This window comes from Pteronotus mesoamericanus, unplaced genomic scaffold, assembly GCF_021234165.1.
Source record: "Pteronotus mesoamericanus isolate MK-2021 breed Mesoamerican mustached bat unplaced genomic scaffold, CSHL_Meso_final contig_55, whole genome shotgun sequence".
Lineage (NCBI taxonomy): Eukaryota > Metazoa > Chordata > Mammalia > Chiroptera > Mormoopidae > Pteronotus > Pteronotus mesoamericanus.
Window position 1 is genome coordinate 19,660 of NW_026555198.1, and position 6,980 is coordinate 26,639.

At 39.3% G+C, this 6,980-nt stretch overlaps 1 pseudogene; it reads right to left on the reverse strand.

The window, feature by feature from the left end:
* Positions 1–6,389: 6,389 nt before the first annotated feature.
* On the reverse strand, positions 6,390–6,763 carry LOC129075426 (40S ribosomal protein S25-like; annotated as a pseudogene).
* Between the last annotated feature and the right edge of the window lie 217 nt (positions 6,764–6,980).

The following is a 6,980-nucleotide window of genomic DNA, read 5'->3' on the forward strand; positions in this document are numbered from 1 at the left end:
CAGAGACAAGAGGGAAGGAGCGGGGTGGGGGCGGGGACAAAGGAAGGGAAGGGGAAAGTCAAAGAACATATAGCAAGGACTCATGGACAAAACCAAAGGGGAAGAGTTGAGGGAGAGAGCGAGATAGCGAGGGGGCAAGGGAAAGTGATGGGGGGTAGGCAGAGACATATGTATTTGAAAAAAAATTAATTAATTAATTTAAAAATAATAGAAACATCTTACAGAACCAGTGTCAGACAAGGTTACTCTATAACATGATAAAGAAAAAACAAGGCCCCTTCATAATTTTTTCTAAACATAGACAAAAACAAGGTCACTCTGCAGCCCACATAATGTGAAATATATCCCTCTGCTGTCTAATATGAGTGACTTCTGCTCTTCTACCAATTATAGTTTTATCTTCCTTCTAGTCTGCCATCCGTATAGATAAGATTTACTGAGATACCGAATGATAAAATTGCTACGTTTTCTGATAGTGCCCAATATAAAGCAAACCCTAGCTTCCTTAAACCTTCTCCAAATTACCCAAATAAGTCTTTTCTAACTTCCTCTTACTGAGACATCTCTTGATTTCCCATAGTGTGTGATCTCCTTTGTTGCGAGAAGTCTTGACTTGTTCAACTACAGATATGTTCCTTCTTTGACTACAGGGTATTGACACTAGAGAACTTTGATGAGACCTAGGACCTGCTAATGAGACTCATCTTCAAGACCCTGAGGGAATATTTCAGAATGCTAGACACTTGCAGGAGGACTAAGCTAAGGTATCTTCCACAGTTTTCCAGCTGGCTTAAAGGGTGTAACCTATTTGGATGACCTTAGCACACTGTCAGATAGCTCACTGTTAGTCTCCAATGAGATTTGGAGGGTACTAAAGAAAAGGGCACATTCTTATAGAAGCTTCAAAACTCAACTGAGTTATGTCTTCTGGTTAGCTAAGACTACCCCCCTCTTCCCTGTGCCTCGGGCTTTTTGAATTCTTGCCTACACTTATACCCAGTGTTAACTAAGCAGGCCTCTGCTCTCCTGAAAGTCCTCCTACCCTTGTTTAGGTTCAAGGATGCCAACACTTCAGCCTTGGAGCTTCGCTTGTACAATGGGTCAGGCCTAGTGTACCCTAGCTTCCTAGCACCTAATAACAACAGAGCTAATCATTACCCTTGATATATTAGGACAAAAGAAACCCCAAAAGATGATTTTATCTCTCCTAGGAGTCCAGAAAGGTGACTGAAGGAGAGACAACTATGTTCCCACAATGACATGAATGATAACTTATACCTGGGATGGGATGTAAGTGGAAGGAACTTCACAGGGAAGGCTTCACAGGGGAAGAATAGCTGTGTTGAGTCTTGAATGATGAGTAGAAAATTGTCAGATGGTCAAGGTGTGGGGGCTAGGCTGTGGAAAGAATATTTTAGGCTAAGTGAACAGCATTTGCAAAAGCACAGAAGAATGAAACAGAATGGTGCATTTGGGAATTCTTAATGGTTCTTTATGGGAAAATTATAGGATTTGAGGGAGGAGAGCAGTTGGGGATGAAAAGGCAAATCCACCAGGACAGAGCCATGGAAAAGCTCTTGTTGCAAGGCAACATGGTTTTTTAAAAAAATATTTTTATTTATTTATTGCTAGAGAGAGGGGAAGAGAAGGGAAAAAAGAGGAAGAGAAATAGAAATATCAATGTGTGGTTGCCTCTCAAGCACCCCAACTAGGGATCCAGCCATGTGCTCTGACTGGGAATTGAAATGGCAACCCTTTGGTTTGCAGGCCAGCACCCAACCCACTTAGCTACTCCAGCCAGGGCTGGTTTTAATTTTATAAATGGTATTATCTATTGAAAAGTTTTGGCAGAAGAACCACATGGCCAGATTTGTAGAGAAAGTCTACTCTGTCAACACCAATGCATCTTCCTGCTTTCTCTTTAGTTTTGTTAGAGTCAATTTTTAGCATAGCAGCATGAGTGATCCTTTTAAAACATATCAGATCATGTTATTCTCTTGCTGAAAACTCTGTCATGACCCAGATCCTGGTTTCTAGACAACATTATCTATTAAATGGAACCAGGGATCCTAAGAGAAATGGTAGATTCTAGGGCTGAGACATGGAAAATGCAAGATGAACCTAGAATATCTTGTGCAAGAAAGTAAGGAAGTGCTCAAAAAACTATGAAGATATGCCAAAAGAACATAGAAGCCAGCTCGCAAGGAAAGTTTTTCCAATCTAAAAGAGTATGAATATAAAAACCATAGTAACAGACTATAATTCACTAAATAAAATGAGAATCCATGTGTCCATACAAATAAAAAAAAGGAATGAATGAATGAATATGAGACAAGTGAAAACTCTTTTTTTTGTAGAAAGCTGACTAATAAGTGTAAGAAAAATTATGAAAATTGTCATTTGGCAACCATCAGGCAGAGATTAGCAATGAGTGCTAAAACTATTAAATGTTTGAGGAGTACTATACACTGAATGTTTGTGTCCTCCCTCAAATTCTTATGTTGAAACCTAATTTCCAATGTGATGATATTTGGAGGTGAAGATTTTGGGAAGTGATTAGGTCATGGGATGGTTTAATACTCTTATAAAAGAGGCCCCAGAGAGATCCCTTGCCCCTTCTTCCATGTGCAGACACACAGAGGGAAGACAGCAATCTATGAACCAGGAAGTAGGTCCTCACCAGACACCAAACTGGTCAGTGCCTTAATCTTGGAATTTCCAGCCTCCAGAACTGTGAGAAATAAATATTGTTTAAGCCACTCAGTTTATGGTAATTTGTCATAGCAGCCCAAACAAACTAAGACAAGGAGGAAGAGGATATTTACAGACTCTATGTATTTTCCCATAGATGACTTACGAATTACAAATTGAAAAATTACATCTTTACAGTGAAGAAATATGGTGGACATTATTTTAACCAAGTGATCAAAGTTAACATTCTCACTAATGGGACAAGCTGACATCATTGTATCCTGATGTGATGCACTAAGAAAGACACAGCATCACTTCTGTGGTATTCCTGCCAAAAAATACATAACCTAAACTATGAGCAAAGAAAGATTGGAGAAACCCAAATTGAAGTATATTCTATAAAATAGCTGGCCCAACCTGGCTGGTGTGCCTCAGTGGATTGATTGCTGGTCTGTGAATCAAGGGGTTGCTGGTTCAATTCCCAGTCAGGGCACATGCCTGGGTTGCAGGCCAGGTCCCCAGTTGGGGGCATGCAAGAGGCAACCACACATTGATGTTTCTCTCTCTTTCTTTCTCCCTCTTTCCCCCTCTCTAAAAATGAATAAATACAATCTTAAAAAATAAAATAGCTGGCCCATACACTTCAAAAATGTGAATTCCATGAGGAGCATCAAGGAAAGGCTGAGGAACATTTCCAGATGAAAGGATACTAAAAGAAATGATGACAGCTAAAAGCAGTGTGTCATACTAGATTGGATCCTGGATCAGAGGGGAAACTGAAATAAAAGATATTAGTGAGAAACTTGGCTGAATGTGAATATGAACTGTGTAGGAAATAGTATTACATGAAGATAAATTTCCTATTGTTGGTAATTATACTGTGGTTATGTAAGAAACCACAGTGTTTTAAAGATTTTATTTATTTCTAGAGAGAGAGGAAGGGAGGGAGAATGGGAGAGATACATAAACTGGCTGCCTCTTGCATGCCTCCAACCAGGAACTAGCCTGCAACCCAGGCATGTGCCCTGACTGGGAATCGAAACAACAACCTTTCAGTTTACAGGCCGGAGCTCAATCCACTGAGCCATACTAGCCAGGACAGAAACTACTCTTGTTTTTAGGAAATGCCCACTGAGGAAAAGGGACACAGTGTTTCTAATCTACTCTCAAATGTTTCAAAATATATGTAAGTAGAGATAAGGCAAATACGGTGAAATGTTAACAATTGAAGGATTTGGGTGAAGGATATACAAGAGTTATTTGTACTTTTTCTTACAACACTTCTTTAAGTTTGATGTTATTTCAAAATTCAAAGTTTTTAAAACTCTGCTATGGCTCCCCATTTCTCCAGAGTAAAGCCAAAGTTCTTAAAATGGCCCACCAGACCCTGTGAGATTGGCCCTCCATTAAGTCTCTTGCCTCATCTTTCACTGCTTTTTGCCCCTTAGCTCAGTCTGCTCCCAGCACAATGACCCTCAGTACTGTTTCCAGAAAGGCTTCAAGTGCCTTTCAGTACTTTGGGTGCCTGGAATGCTCTTTTCTCAGGTGTCCCCATGGTTCACTCCCTCATTTCCTTCAGGTGTCTGTTCAAATGTCATTTTATCAGTGAGGATGTCCCTATCACCTTATTTAAAGTTGCTTTATTCACCCTTCTTCCAGAAATTCTCTCCCACTTCATTTTTCTCTGTGGCATTTATCACCTTCTAATATGTGCTGTATTTATTTTTTCTTGTTTATTTTTCATCTACTCCCATCAGAACATAAACTTTATGAGGAGAGTTATCTTTTTGTTTACTGATGAATCCCCAGCATCTTAGAATTACTGAATGTTCCTGACCAAATAAATTGCAAAAGAATAGCTATTAATAGCTAATACTTATAAACTTATTATGTACCCATGCAGTGCTCTAAATGCTTTACATATATTACCTCATTGATACCATAAAAGTACTATAGATGGATAGCTTTATCACCATCATCATCATCATCATCCCCATTTTGCAGATGAAGAAGCTGAGTCAGTGAGACAAGAGGGAACCCAGTCTGGATTCAGAGTGTATTTTATTTTTTTAAAAGATTTATTTATTTATTTTTAGAGAGAGTAAAAGAGAAGGAGGAAGAAAGGTAGAAAAACATCATCGTGTGAGAGAAACATTGATGCATTACCTCTCGAAAGCTTCAGCGCAGGACCTGGCCCTCAAAACAGGCATGTGCCTTACTGGGAATCTAACTGGCTACCTTTTGGTTTGCAAGCCTGTGCTCAATCTACTGAAACACACCAGGCAGGGTATAGTGTATTTTATTAACTAGTATGCTGTGCCACCTCTCTTGTGGTGTGATATGTTTTATATCATGTTTAAAAGCAGACACATTTATTTCATGTTTAAGAACTTGTAGTATTATTACAGAAAATATTGTTAAGGGATGCTCACATGTGTGGCAAAAGTATGAAGGTATGCATGGTAATGACAACCAGCAAGTTGGATGGTAGTGTTTAAGGTGACAATCAAGCATAATCAAAATTGTCCTTGAAAATCTCTGAGGAAGTCACCAACACAGATGATTTTTCCTTCAGCATCAGATCCTTTCACCGTTTCTATAGCTGATCCCTGAATTCAATAACAGGTTTGTAGTTGGGGGCCATGTTGTGTAAAAAGCATCTCATTCTCAATTGGTCTGGTGGGATACTCATACAAGGAAAGGGAAGAAGGGAAAAGGACAGCCTGCACTTTCTTCTGCTGTCAGAAAGGGGGACAGAGTCTCAACAAGCTCAGCCTTCTCTTTCTCTCTGTGAGAGGACACATAAATCATCAGAGCCATATGGCTATCTAGACCTTTGAGTTTCCAGGGATGGAAGACCCATAATATCCCATGATAGCATTTTTGGGTGTTTATCAGATACTATAGTCAATAATGACTTATTTATGTTTAACTCATATCTCCCACTGCAATTTCAGTCCATTTCCTATTACTCTGTAGATATGGAGAACAGATGGTCAACATTCTACATATAACCTTCTGGAGAATGGAAGATACCCATTGAAACCCTCTCTTTTCAGGTGACATTTTCTTCCCGACCAGAGTTCCAACCTTTTCATTTTTCTACACACTTCCTTTTCCAGTCAATTATTTCATTTACTACATTGAATTTAAAAAAATGGTGTTTTTCCTGTGCTGGATTTGAACTCAATAGTAGGAGATAAGGAAGTGTCTTACCTAGTACTGACTGTGTGCCACTATATTTACATATATTCAATGATAAGATAGGCATTACTATCATCATGTAACAGAGAAAGACACTGAATCCCAGACAAGTTAAGTGCAACTTGTCAAGTCATACAGTTTTAAAATGGCAGAGACAACACTCAAACCCAATTCCAGGCAACTCTTGAGACTATACTCTAGATCATTAATATATTGACTGTTTGTGTATCTTAAAAGGGTAAAATATATATACATATAATAAATATCCATGAAACTATTACTCATCATAATAAAACAGTGCCCTGTATACTAAAAAAAAAAAAATGGTGTTTTTCTTTAAAAAAAAAGCAACACATGCAGATAATTAAAATTCTAACAGTATGAAAGTATATGCAGAGAAAGTGAGTTTCCCTTCCATTGAAGGCCTCTCAGCCTCCTTTTTTTATTTAATAAAGTTTTATTTTTCAGAATGTACAGCTGCTGAGATCTGTTGTTCATGCGCCTTCACCAACAGCTGGGGCATCCTCACCTTTGGTGTTTCTGGTGTAAATTACTTGAGCTCTGTGCTTTGAAACTAGTTTAGTAAGTCCTTTACTAAGGAGCTCCTGAAGGGCAGCCCTGGCCAAGGAACCACAGATTTTCAGTAGCTCAGAGACAACAGCTGGGGTTATAAGCTTGTAGTTGGGAACTTCCTTACGGAGTTTATAGTATGTTGCTTTGTCAAATAAGACTAGGTTATTGAGCTTGTCCTGAACTTTACTTTTGGACCATTTCTTCTTTTTGGCCTTGCCCCCAGATTTGTTCACTGGGTCTTTTTCTTGGCTGACTTTCCAGCATCTTTCTTCTTCTTGTCATCCTTGGGTGGCATAGCGCAACTCAAGGAGCCTCAGCCTCCTTTTTAAAAAGATTTTATTTATTTATTGTTACAGAGAGGGGAGGTGGGGAGAAAGTGAGAAACATCGATGTGTGAGAGAGGCAATGATCAGTTGCCTCTCACACGCCCACACCTGGGGACCTGGCCTGGAGCCCAGACATGTGCCCTGACTGGGAATCAAACTGGTGGTGCTCAGTCAACTGAGCCACAC